Genomic DNA, 21621 nt, shown 5'->3' on the forward strand with positions numbered 1-21621 from the left:
TTTGTGGGGTCGAGCCCCATGTCAGGCTCTGTGCTGACAGCTTGGAGCCTGCTTCATATTCTGTATCTCCCTCTCTCTCTGCCCCTCCCCCACTCGATCTCTGTCTCTCTCTTTCTCTCTCAGAAATAAACATTAAAAAAAAGAAATAACTTTTCTTATTATACACATATAATGGATAATTGTCTAAGCTGGCATTAATTACCCCTGTTTGTGTAATTAATCTTAATTCTAATCACAGATTGAATTTAACAGTTGAGAAGGATGTGATAGTCATCTTGTCACTCTCCCTTTACAGATACAGAAACTGAGGTCCAGTTTGATTCAGTGATTTGCAAGTTTGAACATTGTAGGTTTTTTTTAATGTTAATTTTTGAGAGAGAGTGTGGGGTAGGGGCAAAGAGGGAAACAGGATTGGAAGTGGGCTCTGTGCTTACAGCAGAGAACCCAATGCAGGGCTCAGAGATCATGACCTGAGCCAAAGTTGAACACTTAACCAACTGAGCCTTCCAGGTGCTTCTGAACACTGTAGGATTAAACAGAGCCAAGGCTAAAATCACTCCAGTGTACTTTCTGTGATACCTTGAATTATTTATTTATTTCACAGGCATGTGGCTTGTCTGCATTGCCAGACTATGAGTTCCTTGAGGAAAGAGCTAGTGTTATGTGGTGCCTTGCTACTTCAAGTGTGTCTTCAGATCAGCAGTAATGGCATCATCTGGAAGCTGGTTAGAAATACAGAATCCCAGACTCCACCCTAGGCCCAATAAATCAGAATCTACATTTAACAAGATGCCTAGGTGATTCATATCCACACTAAAGTTGGAGTAGCGCTGAAGGAATGGTCATGAAATATTTGTCGTTGTTATGGTGTTTGGTCCCCATCTTCACCTCCCATGGGGCAAATTCATGTGTTGAAACCTAATTTTCACTGTGATGATGTTCAGAGGAGGGTCTTTGAGAGGTTATTAGGTCATGAGGGCTGAACCCTTTGTCCGTGAACCAGGAAGTGGGTTCTCACCAGACACCAAATCTGCCTCTATCCTAGACTTCCCAGCCTCCAGATGTGAGAGAAATAAATTGCTGTTGTTTATAAGCTACCCAGTCTCTGGTATTTTGTTATAGCAGCCTGAATGGACTAAGACAGTGGTATTAATTGTTTTTCTCATAGCAATGGAAACTGATTTCATGTGCTTGAAAGCAAAAAGGAGAGGGATGGCATTTGTTGGAAGAGACTGATGTGTTATGGAGAATTGAAAAACAGACCTTGGGGATTAAGCTTCAGAGACTTTAGAGATAGGATTTGGTTGACTTTTTCTACGGGGCTTTAGCATAAATGTGACTCCTGGTAGAAAAGTCTTTCCATTCCGAGTTGTAAATGCCAGAGAGACAGAGAGAGAGAGAGAGAGAGAGAGAGAGAGAGAGAGAATACCTTCCCTTGAACCAGGTTTATATTCTCTTCATCGGTGCCCAAGATGCAAGGTCATGAAGCAGCATGGCCATTGGACCCCACCCCTGCAGCCATAAGCCATAAGAGGGTCGTTGCAAGATAGGCACCATTATAAAAGTTGCTGGCTGTAATTTTAAAACTAAAGTGGTCACGTTTTCTGCTAATAATTGAGCATAGAAGTATGAGAAGAACCTATTTTTAGTCTTTTCCCTTCTGCAGCCCGTTTCTCTGATTTTCTTTGTTGCTGTTTTTCCATCAAAGAGATCATACATTCTAATGATTTCAGCAATTAACATTTTGCTAGTGACACCCAAATGTACTTCCAGCTTGAATCTCTTTTCTGAGTTCCAGCCTCATATCTCCAAATGTTCTGTCACTACTTAAAGTTCAACATGGCCAAAATTGGGTTCATCATATGTCCCTCCCAATCTCTTTATTTCTATCAAGATGCTACTGTTTTCCATGATAACTAGCATCTGTGGCTCCTTCCTTGTTTTTCAGATTTCAAATCCTGAACTTTAAAATGTAGATTTCTTTAATATCTTCCTTCTATCCTGACTGCTAACCAGAGTTCAAATCTTCATCCACTCTGATTTAGATCATAGTCTGTTACCTGGCCATGCCCCTCCTTCTTTCAAATCTTTCTTTCTTACCATTGCCATGTAGAATTTTCTTAGATTCCACTTGCATCATACTACTGCCCACCTCAAAAAATACTGAATCCTAATTCAGGGTATTTTATTTTATTTTTCAGGACATTTTATATATAGACATAAAATAAAAATATATAGATATAAAATATAAATATATAGATATGAAAGATCTAATTTGGTCTAACCGTTCAGGATCCAATCCAAAAATATAAAATAGATATATAAAATATAAAATATAAAAATATAGATATAAAATATAAAATAGATTTTATATATAGATATAAAAAATATATATATCTTGTGGTTGTCACCATAACATTGGTAACTCGGAGATCCCCACTGTTAATGATCTACTTAAAAATTATTTGAAAATAAATTTTTCTAGAAATATTCTATGAGATAGATAGCCAACTCTATTAGACATGAATAGCATTAGACATTCTTTATGTTGACATAAAGAATAATGCGTTGGCATCACCATCGACCTGTTAGAGGAAAAACTATTTCTTCTACTCACACCAGCATTTCTGACACCCAGCCTGTGGGTTTTGTACACCAAGAAATTCTCCAACTCTCTGGACACCAACTGGATGTCCTATAATTCAGTTAGGACATTAACTACCTGGAGCTAGTGTAAACTCCACACGTTAAGGGCGCTGGCCCATAAGACTGCACCCCACTTGGGATGCCAATTGCACCTCTAGGCTGTCACCTGTGCTTCTGACTGAATGGCTATGCATCAGAGGTTCCCATGATCCCTTCCCCAGGTTTGATAATTTACCAGAATGGCTCAATAGAACTCAGGAAAAGTGCTTAATTTATTAGATTACTGATTTATTATAAAAGGATACAACTCAAGAGCAGCCACTTGGAAAAGATGCATAAGACAAGGCGTGCAGTGCCTCTATGTCCTCTGGGCAGGCCACCCTCCCAGCCCACCTAGATATAGACATGTTCAGGAACCTGGAAGCTCTTGAAACCCTATAGTTAGGGTTTTTAGTGTAGGTTTTATTAAGTAGACACCATTGATTAAATCATTAGCCATTAGTGCTTAACTCCAGCTCCTCCTTCTCCCCTCCCCAGAGATCTGGCTGAAAGTTCCAACCCTCTAATCACCTGGTTGGTTTCCCTGGCAACCAGCCCCCAACCTAAGCTATTCAAGAGCCCCAGCCACCAGTTATTTTGTTAGCATACGAAAAGACACATCATTTTGGAGATTCCAAGGGATTTAGGAGCTGTAAACCAGAAAACAGGGACAAAGACCAAAATATATATTTCTTTTAATATCTCGGTGTCACACCTATTTGTTTTTTTTAACTTTTTATTTTGAAATACTTTCAGAGTTTCAAAAAAAGTTACAAAAATAGAGAGTTTCCATATGCTCTTTATTCAGGTTCCCCAAATATTAATATGTTATAACTGTGGTATAATAATCAAAACCAGCAAGTTAACATTGAAACAATATTAACTAATGTACAGACTTCATTCACATTTTGCCATTTATCCCACTAAAGTTCTTTTTATGGCCCAGGATCCAATCCAAGATTCTGCACTGCATTTAATTGGCATGTCACTTTAGTTTCCTCTAATCTAGGACAGTTCTGCAGGTTTCATTTGTTGCTCGTGACTTTGACACCTTTGAAAAGTTCTGGCCAGTTATTTTTGTGGAATGTCTTTTGATTTAGATTTGCCTGATACTTCCTCATGTTGAAACATGCATGTTGAATTATGCCTCCGTGCAAGAATACCACCAAAGTGATGTAATATCCTTTTCAGGCCTATCAGGAGATACATGACATTGGTTTGTCTCACTGTAGGTGATAATTTTGATCACTTGGTTAAGAAGGTGTCTGCAAGATTTCTGCATATACAATTACTATTTCGCCTTTATGATTAATAAGTATTTTGTGGGAAGATATGTTGAGACCATGTAATATCCTGTTTTTTACCATCCTTTTGCTTACTAATTTTTTAATTCATCAATTATCCTAGCCTACAATAATTACTAAGTCAGGTATTGCCAAATGGTAATTTTCTTATTTCCATCATTCAGTCTACATTTATTAGTTGGAATTCTGCTGTAATAAAGAGCTGTCTCTTTTTCCACATGTACTTATTTATTCAATTATTTTTGAATTTATTCAAATATTTATTCAATTCACAAGTCAGTATGGACTTGTGAATGTTTATTCTATGAGTTATAATCTATTATATTACTACTTATTTTCTTGTTCAAATTGTCCATATTTAGCTATTAGATTCCGTTCAGAAGTTGGCTCCTGTGACCTTTCAACATGCCTACATCATTTTGTTGTTGCTGTTGTTGTTGTTGTTGCTTACTTTTCGGCCAGAAAGTTCCAGCTCATCTTGTATTTCTCCTACCCTAGTCCTGGAATCAGCCATTTCTCTCCACATCCCTGGTTATTTCTATTGCCATGAGGAGAATGACATTTGGAAACCAAGATCTGGGTTCCTGGTGTGTTCATTCCTACTGTAGTGTCATTGCTTCTAGGCCTCTCAGTGGACAGAGCTGGGAAGTGTATGCATATATATATATATATATATATATATATATGTACATATTTATGTATGCATATACATATGCATATATGTCTACTTCTATAACATTAACTTTTATTTTTATTTTTTTATTATTATTTTTTTTTTAATTTTTTTTCAACATTATTTATTTTTGGGACAGAGAGAGACAGAGCATGAACGGGGGAGGGGCAGAGAGAGAGGGAGACACAGAATCGGACACAGGCTCCAGGCTCTGAGCCATCAGCCCAGAGCCCGACGTGGGGCTCGAACTCCCGGACCGCGAGATCGTGACCTGGCTGAAGTCGGATGCTCAACCGACTGTGCCACCCAGGCGCCCCAATATAACATTAACTTTTAATGTGCTTTCTGTGGGGTCATAGATAGGTGACTTGTAGCTATCTTTTAAAATTTTTTTTCAATGTTTTATTTATTCTTGAGAGAGAGAGAGAGAGAGGGAGAGCATGAGCGAGGGAGGCACAGAGTGAGAGAGGGACACAGAATCTGAAGCAGACTCCAGACTCTGAGCTGTCAGCACAGAGCCCGAGGTGGGGCTCAATGAAGAGCCATGAGTTCATGACCCAAGCCGAAGTTGGATGCTCAACCAACTGATCCACCCAGGCGCCTGACTTGTAGCTATCTTTGTGGATATCTTTTACTGGTTCACTTTGTATTTAAAAAGAAAATATGAAATAATAGTTAGAACTGGTTTAGCTGCATAAAATAAACAATGTTTGAAATATTTCCAAACAGTATTTGAAACAAGATAAAGGTCGATTTTTCCATTTTTCTATTTTATAAAAGAAGTTTGGAAGTAGACAGGGTGGAATGGAAGTGTCACAGTCATTAAGGACCTAGACACCATCCATGTTTGTGTTCTACCAATCCTAACGTGTGGCTTCTGTTTTCAAAGTCATGTCACAACTTCAGATAATGGTCCAATATGTCTGTTAGAGTTCCAGTCATCAGGTCCACATTTCAGGCTGGAAAAAAGTAGAAAGGAATAAGGGCAAAAGGAGTCTCTGTCCCAAGAGACTCAACCCTTTCTAGAAGTCACCTGACAACTCTGCAGACATTTCACTGGCTACCCCATCAACATATAAGGCCAAGAAGTGATAACTTTTAATTGGGACATTGTGGCTAGAATGAAAAGTTTCATGACCATGCATTGCTGGGCCCACATTTGAGGTGGCCCCTGTCAGCTGAAGTGGCCTTCTTTGGATATAATGTAACTTTCCCATAGAGTAGAAATTAGTCACCAATTGTTTCCATGGTTTCCATTGTTTCAATGGTTGTTTCCATCCCATTCCTCCCATTGAAGACTTAATGGTCTGGTGTGGGACTAGACCTATAGCAATTGACTGTAATATGATATATTAAATGCTATTATAGAAATAAGTACAAGGTGCTATGAAGGAATGAATAAGTAGCTATAGAAGTCTGGTAAGTCTTTACAGGAGTGACGTTTGAGCATGTTTCAAAGGAAAGGCCAAAGAATGAACATAGGTCATTTTAGACAGACGTGGAAACAAGAGAAAGATTTTATATTCATTAAATACAGGGTCTTTAAGTGTGATTGAGAAAGAGGCCTGGATTGGAGATAAATTGTGGAGAATAGGTGATGCAACAAATATTTATTAATTCAACAAATATATATGGCAGACACTGTACTGGGCAATGGGGATACAGTGGTGAATCAGACAGACATAGTTGTTACCTTCTGGAGTTCATAATGTAGCAGGGAGGACAGAAATTGAGCACATGGTGAAATGTGGGCATATAGTAGGGATAATAGAATAATACCTATTCAATATCTAAATAATAGAATGACATCTACTCTGAGAGGGAGGGAGCAGGTATGCAAAGATGGTAGTAACATTTAAGCTGAGCCCTGAAAAATATATAGGGACTGGAAAGAGGAGGTTGGAAGAGATGGGGAAGAGGCTAGGAGAAAATTCTGTTATAGTGCTGGACATCTGGATATCCACATGGAAAAGAATCAAGTTGGACCTTTATCTCACATCATGCATTAAAAACTAACCCCAAATGGATCAATGCCCATATGAATATAGGAGCTAAAACCATAAAACTCTTAGAAATAAATGTAGGAGCAAATATTCATGACCATGAATTTGGCAATTAATTCTTAGATATGACACCAAAAGCATAAACAATAAAAGAAAAAATAAATTAGATTTCATTAAATTCAAAAGCTTTTGTGCATCAAAGCACAATATCAAGAAAGTGAAAAGAGAGCTACGCAATGGGAGAAAATACTTGCAAACATGTATCTGACAAGGGTTTAGCATCCAGTATATAACCTACTCTTACTAATTAATAAGACAAACACCCCAGTTAAAATATGGGCAAACAACTTGAACAGACATTTCTCCAAAGCAGATATACAAACAGGCAATAAGCTTTGTATGTTCTCTCTCTCTCCGTGTATATGTATTATACTCAAAACCATTAGTCATTGAGAAATGTAAATCAAAACCACATGAGATACATCTCATACCTACTAGGATGGTTATATCTAAATATCAGATAATAACAAGTGGTGAGGATGTGGAGAAATTTGAACCCTCATACATTGCTGATGGAATGTAAAATGGTTCAGCTGCTATGGAAAACAGTTTAGTGGTTCTTCAAAAAGTTTAGTTAAGCTACAGAGTTACCATATGACTCACAATTTCATGCTTAGATATTTACTCCAAAAGAACTGAAAACAGGTATTCAAAGAAATACATGTACCAGCATGTTTTTAACAGCACTGTTCACAATAACCAAAAGATGGAGACAGCCGAAAGGTCCATCAGCAGATGAAAGGGTAAACAAACAGTGGTGTATATGCACAATGGAATATTATTCAGCCATAAAAAGTGATGAGGAACGGATACATTCCACAACATGAATAAATCCCCCAAATGTTATGCTAAAATGAGAGAAGCCAGACATAAAGAACTACATATTATATGGTTGCATTTATATGAAGTATCTAGAATATGCAAGTCCATGGGGACAAAAAGCAGTTTATGGGTGCCAGAAGATAAGGAGAGGTGGGAATGGGGAGAAACTGCTTAACGACTAAAAGGTTTTACTCTGTAGTGATGGAAATGTTCTGCAACAATATAGAAGTGGAGGTTGAACAATATCATGAATTTACTAAATTCCACTGAATTGTTTGCTTTAAAATGATTAAATTTCTTTTATGTGACTTTCACTTCAATAAAGTACAGATTCTGTTATCAGTGGTCTATAAAGTCCAGGGCAATGGAAACAGTATGTGGGAAGGCAGAAAGGCCCAAAAGGAATTTGAAGAATTGAAATAAGATAATTGTAGTCAAACATAGTAAACTAAATTGAATCACGAAAATATAGGATGGAGAAGTAGGCAGAAGCCAGCATTAAGGTGATAATAGTAAGAGATGTGTTGATGGGAAGTAAGAGGATGAATGTCATAATGTAATTCATGTTTGTTTGCTTTTAAAAATCACTCTGGGGTTGCCTGGATGGCTCAGTCAGTTAAGCATCTGACTCTTGATTTCAGTTCAGGTCATGATCTCACAGTTCATGAAATTGAGCACCATGTCAGGCTCTGCACTGAGCTTGGAGCCTACTTGGGATTCTCTCTCTCCCTCTCCCTCTCCCTCTCCCTCTCCCTCTCCCTCTCCCTCTCCCTCCCTCTGTCCCCTACTCCCCACTCTCTCTCTCTCTCTCTCTCTCTCTCACACACACACACACACACAATAAATAAACTTAAAAAAAGAGATCACTCTGTTTGCTGTGTAGGAAATGGATTTTAGGGGGTCATGGAGCATTCAAGGAGTCTGATTGGAAGGCTATTTTAGAGATCTAAGCAATAGACAATGGTGGTTAGGTCTAGGAGGGAGGCAATGGGAAATAAAAGGACTTGAAGAGATTAAGAGCTTGATGTTTGATTAGATGTAGAGGTAGGATTGCCACATAAAATATAATGTGCTCAGTTAAATTTCAGTATTTGGGAAATATTAACACTGAAAAATTATTCATTGTTTACTTGAAATTAAGATTCAATTGAAGGCCCTGTATTTTTAATTTCTAAATCTGGTAACCCTACATGAAAGGTGAAGGACATCTAGGTTTCTGGCACCAGCATCTGGCAGGTGATATCTCTCTTTTCAGAATTGGGAACATGGGGGAAGGAATCTGTTTTTCTTGGAGGATGGCACGTCACACATTCAATTTGTATTGTAACCATATAGATTGATAGAAGCACTCAAGGAATGTTTGCAGAGTGCAAAGAGAAGAATGTACAGGAGGATATAGGATTATCTATAATTAAAAGATGTTCAGAGAAAAAGAAGCCAGTGTAGGAGACTGAGAAGGTTTTCTAAGACTGGAGGATGGAAACCATGATGGTGGTGGTGTGGAAGCCCAAGTCAGAGAGAGTTTTATGGAGGAACTACTCTATAAGGTAGAAGTTACAGAGAAGTCAAATCAAATGAAGACTAAAAAAAGACCAGCAATGTTGGCAGTTAGGAGATTTGGGGAGACTGAAACAAGAATTCCTTTGGTGCACCTGGTGAGCTTCCAACTTTGGCCCAGGTCATGATCTCATGGCTCACAAGTTTGAGCCCCATGTTAGGCTCTGTGCTGATGGCTCAGAGCCTAGAGCCTGCTTCCAATTCTGTGTCTCCCACTCTCTCTACCCCTCTCCAGCTAGCACTCTGTCTCTCTTTCAAAAATAAATAAGTAAAAAAAAAACATTTAAAAAAATTAAAAAACAAAACAAGAACTCTTTTAGTGTGATATTGTAGGGGGAGGGTTGTGCAGATCTAAATTTCATGGGTTATGGAATGACTAGGTAAGGAACTAGAAGGAACTACACATTTGGTAATTAAGGGAATGGTGCTAGAATAGCTAGTCAGTCATGGCAGTAAAGAATATCATTCTAAATGCTATATGTTGTCCTCATCTGTTAATTTTTTTCTGAAGAGCACTGAAGCAAAAAAATTAAGAATCCATCTTTAAGACCATAGACAAATACAAAATGAAGGAGTGTGGATTTTCAAGATATTTCCTTTTGTTTTGCAGAGGAAGACCACAACTCCTTATATCTGACTCAACTATGATATAACTAGTAGCACTATAGCTAGAATCTAGACAAACACAAAATGAGTTTTCTTTTTCCTTTCTTTTCAAGATTTATTTGCTTTTCAGTTCCAGTGATCTAATATAGTTATTCTCTTGAATATCTGGAGGGTTGATTAACTGTACTTATCACTTTATAATATGTAGGGCAGGTGTGTTTGTGGATCTATGAGCCAGAGATAGAAGAGTGCATCTAAATGCTAAGTCAATTAACGTTGATTTGGTATATAGTGAAGCATACCATGTTATAAGAAAAATAAATATAACTTAAAGGCGAAGAAACACTAAACACCCAGTTAATTTATGGTGAAGCATACTTAGTTTATGATTTGGGTACATACTTTAACTAGAACAGTGTTCTGTGCTCATTTTTATTAAATACTGTAGGTGTTTGCTGGGGCATGAGGTAATAACCCAAATACAATTAAAATGACCATAAAATTAGGGTCTCCACATAGGCTCCCAAGGATGGGTCTGTTTGAGGCTTCTAGTCATCAGCATTGGGTGGTCTGCTATTGGTGCATGATACTTAAATAGAGCTTTTTCCCCCTTAGGTCTGTAAGGTGTTAAGGTGTTTTTATAAAACCCCATAAACCCTTGTTAAACACTTTTTTTTTTCATAAAGAAAACTTAAATCTTTATTTCACATGTTTTCTGTGGCACTATTTTGGCATTTTAACAAGTCCTTTAAAGAATCACTCTAATAATTGCATACACCTCTGGGATAGGGGTGGAGGGGTATTTATTCAGGGTTTTTTTTTTTTTTTATGTCAAACTGCCTGACACACTAAGCAACGAGCACAGCATTTTGGTACATTTTAATTTAATAAGGAAAAAGATCAAAAGATTCTCCAGGTGGAGAAAGTTAGGCTAATTTGGGTATTGTATATTAACTGATTTAAAGGAAGGTTTAACTACTGACTGAATTGACTATGATTCAAATATTGTAAATTATTTACTACAATGAGGGCTTCCCTAACACTGAACACTACAGAAGAAATAGCAGCACTTTTACCTACCCTGACACTCCTCATTCCCTTTTCCCACTTTATATTTTCTCCATAGCATTTACTACCTTTGAACATAATGCATAATTTATTTGTTGTATCTACTATTTTTAGTCTGTCTGAATGTAAACTCCATGAGAAAGAGACTTTGTCTTTTTGTTTACTGTTTTATATCCAGTGTCTAAGACAGTGCTTGTGATATGATGGTATACAATAATTTTGTTTAATGATGGAGGGAGGGAGGAAGGGAAGGAAGGAAGGAAGGAAGGAAGGAAGGAAGGAAGAAGGAAGGAAGAGAGGGAGAGAGGGAAGGAGGGAGGGAAGAAGGGAGAAAAGGAGAGAGGGAAGAAAGAGAGGGAAGAAAGGGAGGGAGGGAGAAAGGAAGGAAGAAAGAGAGGAATGAAGAAAGGAAGGAAGGAGTGAATGAATATATTACATTTCATTTGTGTTCCAGGATACAGCATGAATTCAGCTCTCTGAGTCCAGATTTCACATGCATGTAAGTTTCTTTTACTTAAGGATCTCATTTCTCTTTCCTTTAACTCCACATCTTGAGTCACAAAATCTTGGCATCATTAAGAATAATATTTAAAAAAAAGAATAATATTTGTATGTTATAGGAATCATGTGATGTCAGACCATGGTTTTTTTATGATGTCATGAGGCAGTATTCTCTATAAATGCATTTGCACTCTAGAATTTCTTCCAAGTAGAAACAGGTGGTTATGTTAACTTTCTTTTTTTTTCTTTCTTTCTTTTTTTACTTTAAAAGAAAGAAAACACTTCAATTCATAGCAATGTTGATATTTGCAGACTCTGTATTTATTGAAAATATTTAGCTGGGGAGGAGGATTCTGGGAAGATGGAGTAGGAAGCATCAGAAATCTTTCTTCTCACCTAGACAATAATCACACTGCAGAATCTCTTCTGTAACTATTTTGGAACCCTGGAGTCTATTGAAGGCTTGCAGATTCTAAAGGAAGGCTTGGAAGTTAATTTCAATCAATTTCAATTCTTAGCACAGTAGTAGCCCCCCTATCTTCCACTCCCAGGTCAAGGCAGGCAGCTATGCAGATAATCTTTGAGCAGCTTACATGCAACTTGCAGGAGCCAGGGTGAACATTAAAGACCCTGTCATTTGTTTATTTATTTTTAATGTGTATTATTGAGAGAGAGAGAGAGAATGTGTGCATGCGTGTGTGCGTGTGTGTGTGTGTATGTGTGTGTGTGCAAGCGGAGGAGGGGCAGAGAGAGAGGGAGACAGAGAATCTGAAGTAGGCTCCATGCTGTCAGTGGAGAGCCTGATGTGGGGCTCGAACCCACTTTAGATCATGATCTGAGCTGAAGTCGGCCACTCAACTAATTGAACCACCCAGGCACACCAGGACCCTGTCCTTTAAATATTGAATATCTGATATTGAGTTCTGATTGCTGCTTCTAGTCATGTAAGTGCAGACACAGAAGTGGCCACCCATGGTTGCACCCCACCCCCCACTCCATTGCTGTAAGCCTTTCCCTCTCTGGCACAAATGAATGCCAGAGGATTTGATGAGCTGGCACTTTGTTTCATTTATTACCCATAATTTTTATCTTTCTGCCCTTATGAGAGCCACACATTAAAGACTAGGACATTCAAAAGCAGCTGCATAATAAAAGGAAATTAGAAAGTCATTTCACATGCCAAGGGAAAGGTACAGGCTCAGAAAAGGCCTACAAAGACCTTGTTTATATTTCAGGCTGATCCTCAGCAAGGAGATAGCCTACAAGGATCAAAACAAAAATAAAAAATAGTAAACCCTTGAAGGAGAAGAATTTGATTTTGAGAGATACCACATTATTAGATTCAAATGTCCATTTTCAACAAAAATATCTCAAAGCATATAAAGAAACTAAGCAGAAAAAAAAACCTTTACCCAAGAAACTAAGCAGTATTTACCATTCAAAGGAAAGAAAGACTTTTATGCACTTCAAAAGAAGAAGAAGAAGAAGAAGAAGAAGAAGAAGAAAAGAAAAGAAAAGAAAAGGAAAGAAATATACAAACAGAAGCTATTCTTGAGGAAGACCAAAAGGCAGATCTATTGGACAAAATAACTATCATAATGATGCTCAAAGAATTAAAAGAAGATGTATGTCTTCTTTTTTCCAGAAAAAAAATGTATGTTCAAAATGGAATATTACCAAAGACAGAAAATTTTAAAAGAAGCCAAAAAGAAATTCTGTAGTTGCAGAGTATAATAAGTGAAGTAGAAATTTCACTAGAGGCATTCAAAGGCAGATTTGAATCATAGGAGAAAGATTCAGCAAATTTGAAGATAGGACAATTGAAATTATCGAGTGTGAAGAACAGAAAAAAAAAAATAAGAGAGCCTAAGGAACCTGTGGGACACCATCTAGTGGACCAACTTACACATTGTGGGAGTCCTAGAAAGAAAAGAGAGAAAGGAAGGGAAGGAGAGATCATTTGAAGAAATAATGGCTGAAAACATCAAAAAATTTGATGGAAGACATGAAGACAAACATCCAAGAAGCTCAATGAATTCCAAGTAGGGTGATCAAAGAGATACACACCAAGACACGTTATAATCAAACTGTCAAAAATTAAAACAGAATATTGAATGCAGCAAGAGGAAAACAAATGGTTACACACAAGAGATCCTCGGTAAGATTTTTTGCAGATTTATCATCAGAAACATTGGAAGTCAGAAGGCAGTGGGCTGATATATTCAAAGTATTAAAAGAAAGAATCTGTCAACCAACAATCTTATATCCAGCAAAACTTTTCTCAGAAGTGAGGGAGAAATTAATACATTCCTAAATAAACAAAATCTGAGGGAGTTCTTTATCACTAGATCTGCCCTGCAAGAAATATTAAAGGGAGTCCTGAAGATTGAAATAAAAGGATGTTAGATAATAACTTGAAGCTGTATAAAGAAATAAAGATTTCAACAGTGTATAACTCCACTTTTTATTTTCCACATGACTTAAAAGACTAATACATTTTTAAAATGTATTGGTCTAAAAGCTAGTGTTATTGAGAATTTTACTTGTAACCACACATTTTGTTTCCTACATAATTTTAAGAGACTAGTGCATTTTTAAAAATAATTATTGATTTAAGTTCTTGGACACATAATGTACAAAGACATAATTTTGCGACATTTACCGAAGGGGTGAGGATAGAACTATAAAAAGCAGAACTTTTGTATCTTTTTGGAATTAATCTGATATAAATTCAAATTACAGTGTTATAACTTTATGATGTTAAATGTAATCTCCGTGGTAACCACAAGGAAAATTGTTATAGGATATACATAAAAGAAAATTAGAAGATAATTAAAACATTTCACTCCCTCCAAATCAACTAAATACAAAAAAGATCAAATGCAGGAAATGAAGGATAAGAAAGTTATAAAGCATATAGAAAATAAATAGCTAAGTGACAGAAGTAAATACCTAGTTATCAACAATTACTTATTAGACTCTCTAGTCAAAAGACAGATATTGGCAGACTGGATTAAAACACAGATCCAGGGGCACCTGAGTAGCTCAGGCAGTTATGCATCTGACTCTTGATTTCAACTCAGGTCATGATCTCACAGTCATGGGATCGAGCCCTCATCCCATGAGCCTGCTGAGCATTGGATTCTCTGCTTGGGATTCTCTCTCTCTCTCTCTCTCAAAATAAATACATAAACTTAAAAAAAAAAAGACCAGATCCAACTATATGCTGTCTATAAGAGACTAACTTTAGGTCCAGACACTCAAATTGGTTGAAAGTGAAAAGGTAGAAAAAGTTATTCTGTGCAAATGTAACCAAAAGAGCAGAGGTAGCTAGCTATATTATTATCAGACAAAATAGACTTTAAATTTAAAAAGGTCACAAGAGACAAAGGGAGACATTATATATTAATAAAACATTTTATACAATAAAGATAAAACCATTGTAAATATTTATGCATTCAATAACAGACTATCAAAATATATAAAGCAAAAATTGACAAAATTGAAGGGAGAGAGAGACATTTCTACAGTAACAGTTGGAGACTTCAATACTCTATTCTCAATAATGGATGGAACAACTACACAGAAGATAAATAAAGAAATAGAGGACTTGAACAACATAATGAATCAATTAGATCTAATATATGTATATATATATGTGTGTGTGTGTGTATATATATATATATATATATATATATATATATATATATAATACTCAATAACAACATAATACACATTCTTCTCAAGTGAACATGGAAAGGTCTCTGGGATAGACATATGTTAGGTAACGAATTTTAAATTTAAAACAGATTTTAAAATATAGGTATCACACAAAGTATCTTCTTTGACCACAACACGATGATGTTAGAAATCAATAACAGAAGGAAAAGTGGAAAATTCCACATTTGTGAAAATTAAACAGCCAGTGAGTCAAGAAGAAATTACAAGGGAGTTGGAAAATAGTTAGAGACTGTTAGAGACTGAATGTTTGTGTCCTCCTAAAATTCAGGTTGAAAACCTATCCCCCAGTATGGGTTTATTTGGAGATAGAGGAGCCCTAAGGAAGTAATTAAGGTTAAATGGGGTAAAAAGTGTGTGGCCCTAATCCACCAGGATTAGTCTCCTTATAAGAAAAAACAACAGAGAGGTGCCGCCTCCCCCTGCCCCCTGTCTCTCTCTCCTCCCACATTCACCAAGGAATGATCATGTGAAGACACACTGAGAAGGTAGCCATCTGTAAGCCAAGAAGAGAACTGAAAGTAGGAAACTGAACCCTGCTGGACCTTGATCTTTCTAGCCTCCAAAACTGTGAGAAAATAAATTTCTGTTGTTTGAGCCACACGGTATGGTATTTTGTCATAATGGCCTGAGCGGATATATTTGGTGCCATGAAGTAGGCATGCTGATTGTAACAAATACCTAAAGTTATGGAAGTAGATTTGGAAATGGGTAATGGGTGAAGGCTGGAGGATTTTGGAGATATGTGCCTTTTGTATTGTTTTGTTTTGTTTTTGAGAGAGAGAGAGAGAGAGAGAGAGAGAGAGAGAGAGAGCACAAGCAGGAGGGGGCAGAGAGAGAGGGAGGCGCAGAATCTGAAGCAGGCTCCAGGCTCTGAGCTGTTGGCATAGAGCCTGTCATGGGGCTTGAACTGGTGAACTGTGAGATCATGACCTGAGCCGAAGTTGGACACTTAACCAACTGAACTACCCAGGTGCCCCAGAGATATGTGCTTTAAAAAGCCTAGATTTCCATGAAGATGCTGTTGGTAGAAAAATGGATGTCAGTGGTGATTCTAGTGGGGTCTCTTAAGGAAAAGAGGAGAGCTGGAGAGAAAACCTCCATTTTCTTAAATAATCATGAATAGAATATTGGTAGAAATATGGATTTTAAAGATCACTCTCAGATGGAAGTCTCAGATGGAAGTGAAGAATAGGTTATTGGAAACTAGAAGAAAGGTGATCCTTGTTACAAACTGGCAAAGAAGTTGGCTGAATTGTGTTCTAGTATTTTGTGGAAGATAGAACTTGTAAACAATGAAATTGGATATTTAGCTGAAGAGATTTCTAAGCAAAATGTTGAAGGCATAAACTGGGCCAGGAGCTGAATGTTATGGACTGAATGTTTGTGTCTCCCCAAAATTCATATGTTGAAGCCCTAACCCCCAGTGTGGCCGCATTTGGCGATGGGACCTTTAAGGAAGCAATTAAGGTTAAATGAGGTAATAAGGGTGGGACCCTGATCCAATACGATTAGTGTCTTTGTTAGAAGATACACCAGAGAGCTCTGTCTGCCACCACCATCCCCTCCCCCACATGCACAAGAAGAGTTTACATAAGCACACAGTGAGACAGTGGCAGTCTACAACTCAAGGGAAGAGTTCTTACCAGACACCAACTCTTCTGGTACTTTGATCTTTGACTCCCAGTCTCCAGAACTGTGACCAAAATAAATTGCTGTTTTTTAAGCCACCCAATCTATGATATTTTGTTATGGCATCCCAAGCAGACCAAGACAGAGACAAATGAAAATGACAATATGCCAAAACTTATGTGATGCAGCGAAAGCAGTGCTAAGGGAGAATTTATGGTTGTAAATACTTACACTAAAAAACAAAGATTTCAAACCAACAACCTTTACTAGAAAAAAGAGCAGACTAAACTGAAAGTTAGTAGAAGAAAGGACATAACAAAAATTAGAGCAGAGATAAGTGAAATAGAGAATAGAAAAGCAATAGAGAAAAATCAATGAAACCAAAAATTATTCCTCAAAATGATCAACAAAATGGATAAATTTTTAGCTAAAAAGACTAAGAAAATAAGAATGAGAAGACTCAAATTACTAAAATCAAAAATGAAAGTAGGGACATTACTGCTGATTTTATAGAATTAAAAGGATATGAGCGTACTATGAATGTATGACAACAAACTGGATAATTTAGATGGAATGAACAAATTCTTAGAAACACAAAACTATCAAGACTGAATAGTGAAGAATTAGAAAAATCTGAATAAATCTGCAACTAGTAATGAAATTGAATCAGTAATCAAAGATCTCCTAAGAAAAGCTATGGACCTGGTGGTTTCTCTGGTGAATTCTACCAAATATTTAAAGAAGAATTAACATGAGGTCTTCTCAAACTTTTTCCAAATATTAAAGAGGAAGAAATATTTCCTAACTCATTCTGTAAGGTCAACTTTACCCTGATAAAGGTAAAATAAAAGAAACAAAAGCCAAATAAAGAAACTACAGGAAACACACACACACACACACACACAACACAACATGAAAAAAAATGTCTCTAATGAACATTGATGCAAAAATTGTCAGCAAAATACTAGAAAACTGAATTCAAACAGTGTATTAGAAGGATTATACATCATGACCAAGTGGGATTTATTCCTGGAATGAATCATCAATGATCTAAGGATGATTTAACATGAAAATCAGCCAATGTAACATACCACATTGGCAGAATGAAGGGAGAAAAATGTATGAACATCTCAATTGAGGCAGAAGAAACATTTGACAAAATTCAATAACGTTTCATGATAAAAACTCTCAGCAAACTAGAAGCAGAAGGAAACTACCTCAATGTAATAAAAACAATATATGAAAACACACAGAGAACATTATTCTCAGTAGTGAAAGGCTGAGCCATTTTTCTTCTAAGATCAGGAACAAAGCCAGCATGCCTGTTTTTACCACTGCTATTCAACATAGTAATAGAAGTCCCAGGCAGAGCAACTAAGCAAGAAAAAGAAATGAAAGGCATCCAAATTTGAAAGGAAGAAGTAAAATGACCTCTGTTCATAGATGGTAAGATCTTATATGTAGACTCTTTTTCTGCCCAAGGCTCTAGGGGGATACACTTTTATTTCTCTAGCTCAGTAAGTAGAATTTCTCTAGTCTCTTTTTATTTACAAAGAAGCCCTCCTAGATTCTTGGCCTTACTCAGGTAGCTCAGTTTTACCTTCCTGTGGCACAAGGTTTATCCGTGAGTTTCCATCATTTCTCAGGCTTAAGACCCTATCTCCTAGCTGGTAAGGCTCCTCACTGGCCCTCTGATTCCCCCAAGGAGCCCTGTATCTCCGGTGTCAGCTGACCCCTGGTGTTAGTTTTCTGGGGCTCCTGTAGCAAAGCACAACAGACTGAGTGGCTTAAACCACAAAAGTTTATTATCTCACTGTTTTGGAGATTAGAAATGTGAGATCAAGGTGTCAGCGGGGTTGATTCCTTCCGAGGCCTGTGAGGAAGAATGTTTCATGCCTCTCACCTAGTTTTTGGTGTTTTGCTGACAACCTTTGGTGTTCCTTGCTGCATGGGATATCCCCCCAATCTCTGCCTTCATTTTCACATGGTGTTCTCCTGCATGTGTGTGTCTGTGTCCAAACTTCCCCTTCTGATAAAGATCCCAGTCATGTTGGATTAGGGGCCCATCCTCCTCCAGCTGACTTTAATCCTAACTTAACTTATTACATCTGCAATGAACCTGTTTCCAAATGAGACTGTATTCTGGGGTCCTGGGGGTTAAGACTCCAATATATAAATTTTATTTTCTGCATTCTTGTTATGTTCTTAGCTCTCTTTCAGTTGTGCCTAGTAATAAAGAAAAGGTAAATTTTAAAAATAACTGAAAAGAACTTTTAGAAATGAAAAGTATAGTCATGCTGACATAACAGTTGTTAGGCACAATTGAAGAAAGAGTAGTAAACTGAAAGAAAGCTGAGAACATAACAAGAATGCAAAAAAATTTAAAAAATGAAAAAAAAAGATGAGAAAAAAGGTGGTTTAAAAACACAGATTTTAATTTAAATTAATCTGATTTTTTAAAAGTTTATTTATTAATTTTTGAAGGAGAGAGAGAGTGCAAGTGAGGGAGGGGGCAGAGAAAGAGAGAGAGAGTCCCAAGCAGGCTCTGCACTATCCGTGCAGAGCCCAATGCAGGGCTTGAACTCACGAACTATGAGATTATGACCTGAGCTGAAATCAAGAGACAGATACTTACCCATCTAAGCCACCCAAGCACCCCAAAATTAATCTGATTTTAATTTGAAACTTAAAATGAGGAGATGTACTATTTGCTTTCTGAGAAGTTGCAGAAGAGGAGATGGGAGGGACAGAAAGAACTGGTGATTCCTGTAAATGAAGGGAAAATGGGAGAGAAATTTTCAGAAGTGAGAAAGGCATTGATTTAAAAAAAGATGCTCAGTGTGGTTAATTCCTAATTCTTCAGGAGTTAACACAAAAGAGTCTTGCTTCTTCCTACTGTCTGGGAGGGAAACTCTAAGAAAGATCCTTAATTTTGTGTTGGTATTTCTGGGAAAAAGAGTTGCTGGCCAAGAGGTTGAAACTACTGGCTAGGAGGTAAAAAGACTTGTCTGAAGACTTCTCACATTTTTCTCCACTTCCAAATCACATTATGTTACAATAATACAAACTATGTCCTTTTAGTTGTTGGATGATATATTATCCAAGTAAAATTTAGTGTATTTGTCATACTGAGCAGTTTAATGAATTAAATAGTATTATAAATTCAACTACTCATCAAAGAACATTTAGAAAATGTTTAGACTAAAGCTATGGCCATACATATGTAGGGTGTGTTTTATAATGCTTAACTAGTAGGTGGTTCTTATTCTGAATGTAATACTTGTTTTGAAATTTAAATAATAAACAATATTTTATACATATTTTTGCTTAAAAGTCACATTTTGTCATATTTGGCTGCAAAGCATATGGTGGAATCAGCACAGTGCCCATCCAATGGAAATATGAACAGGACCACACAAAATGGTTCCACTGTGTCATTTTGTTCAGTGTGGCTTCACAAAAATAAACTCTTCTCACCACAAAAACTTGCTTGTCATTTCCCACTTTTTAAAATGATCTCTTCTAACTTCATTTCCAGCACCTTATCCCTTTTCTAACCGTTGTCTACTCCAAAGTGACTTGAAGATTTGTTTATTTTGATTTGGAATCCCTCATTCTTCATTTTTTTTTTTTTTACCACATTTCTAGCTATAAAATGCATATTATTAAAACATGTTGAGCCTTTGGGATAGTTTGATGTTGGTAATGTAAGATTTTTGGCTCATTCATTTAGAGTTCTGTGGTATTTATATTTTTGGTGTATTTTATATTTTTTCTATGTGTTTTAACTCTTAGATATTTTCTTTTAGCACACAATTGAGAACTGACTGAATTCTCCAAAACATTCAGCTTAAATTTTATTCACATTTCTTTTTTATCCTGTTTATCAGACAGTACATTTGTCAGCATATTTTCTATCCAGGAGTCTTAGCTGTTCTTGATGCTAACCTAAGACACAGAAGTCAACTTCCAAACAGGCATGCATTATTTCCACATCTTCTAAATAGGTGGGAGACAGAGTAATAACATAATGTTCCTTACATAAGCAGAACAATTTTAGCAGAGTCTATTTTTAATCATTCACAACCTAGATTTTCTAAAGGGTAATACCCTAAATAGGATACAATATTCTAATAAGGTTTTGGTACAGAATATTGTTGAGGGGAAACTTTAAATGCCTATTATCATTTATTTTAATACCTTCCTGTATCACATCATTTTTAAAATTTATTAGTTTTTCAACTTCAACAGGATTGAAAATTGGGCCAGATAATTTTTGGTTGTGGTGAACTTTTGTTGTGTACAGGATGTGTACTATATCCCTGGCTTCCATCCACTAGGAGCTAGTAAGCACCCTTCATTGTGATGGTGAAACATGTCTCCAGCTGTTGCCAAATGTGTCCAGTGGGGCAAAATCATCCCTGGTTGAGAATGACTGACTTAGGACATTAGGTTACCCATTCTACTCATGGTTAAATCTAGCCCCTTATCTTCCAACTTTATCTTCTTTTCTACTTAAGGTTCACCTGTCAAATGTACTTTATTCTGGTGTTAAAATATACACATTTTTGTGTCTTCATTTTTAATCTCATTTTGTAGGAAATTCACCCATTTCATCAGAGTCATTTAAATTAATTTTTAACAGAGCACAAACCACTACATATTTTTAATTCCTTTATTCTGAATATTAGTAATGATAAGAAATGTAGAGCTTAAACCTATAAAACACAGCTTGGAAGATTTCTCCAAATTGATAATATATCACTGGTGGTTGCCTTCTGAATGTAACTCCCATGTGGATCACTCACTTGTTTAATATACACATGACTCAAAACCTATTTTTCTAAATGTCTTTGTTTTGTAAACAATCAAAATGCCTTAACAAAATCAGGAGAGGTTACACCTCTCTTTGGTAGAAGCATATTAAGTCTCTCAAAGTTTCTTTTTCATACAGTCACATTGGTGGCTTGTA

General features: G+C 36.7%; 1 protein-coding gene across 1 annotated transcript in view; it reads left to right on the forward strand.

Annotated features, from left to right (window-relative positions):
• Positions 1–21621, forward strand: part of ANAPC10 (anaphase promoting complex subunit 10) — a 262048-nt gene that overhangs the window by 137970 nt on the left and 102457 nt on the right. The window contains exon 5 of the transcript XR_007151768.1: positions 11233–11277. The gene's annotated coding sequence lies outside the window, so the exon portion shown is untranslated. The remainder of the gene's footprint in view (positions 1–11232; positions 11278–21621) is intronic.

The sequence above is a fragment of the Prionailurus viverrinus genome, chromosome B1 (assembly GCF_022837055.1).
Source record: "Prionailurus viverrinus isolate Anna chromosome B1, UM_Priviv_1.0, whole genome shotgun sequence".
Classification (NCBI taxonomy): domain Eukaryota; kingdom Metazoa; phylum Chordata; class Mammalia; order Carnivora; family Felidae; genus Prionailurus; species Prionailurus viverrinus.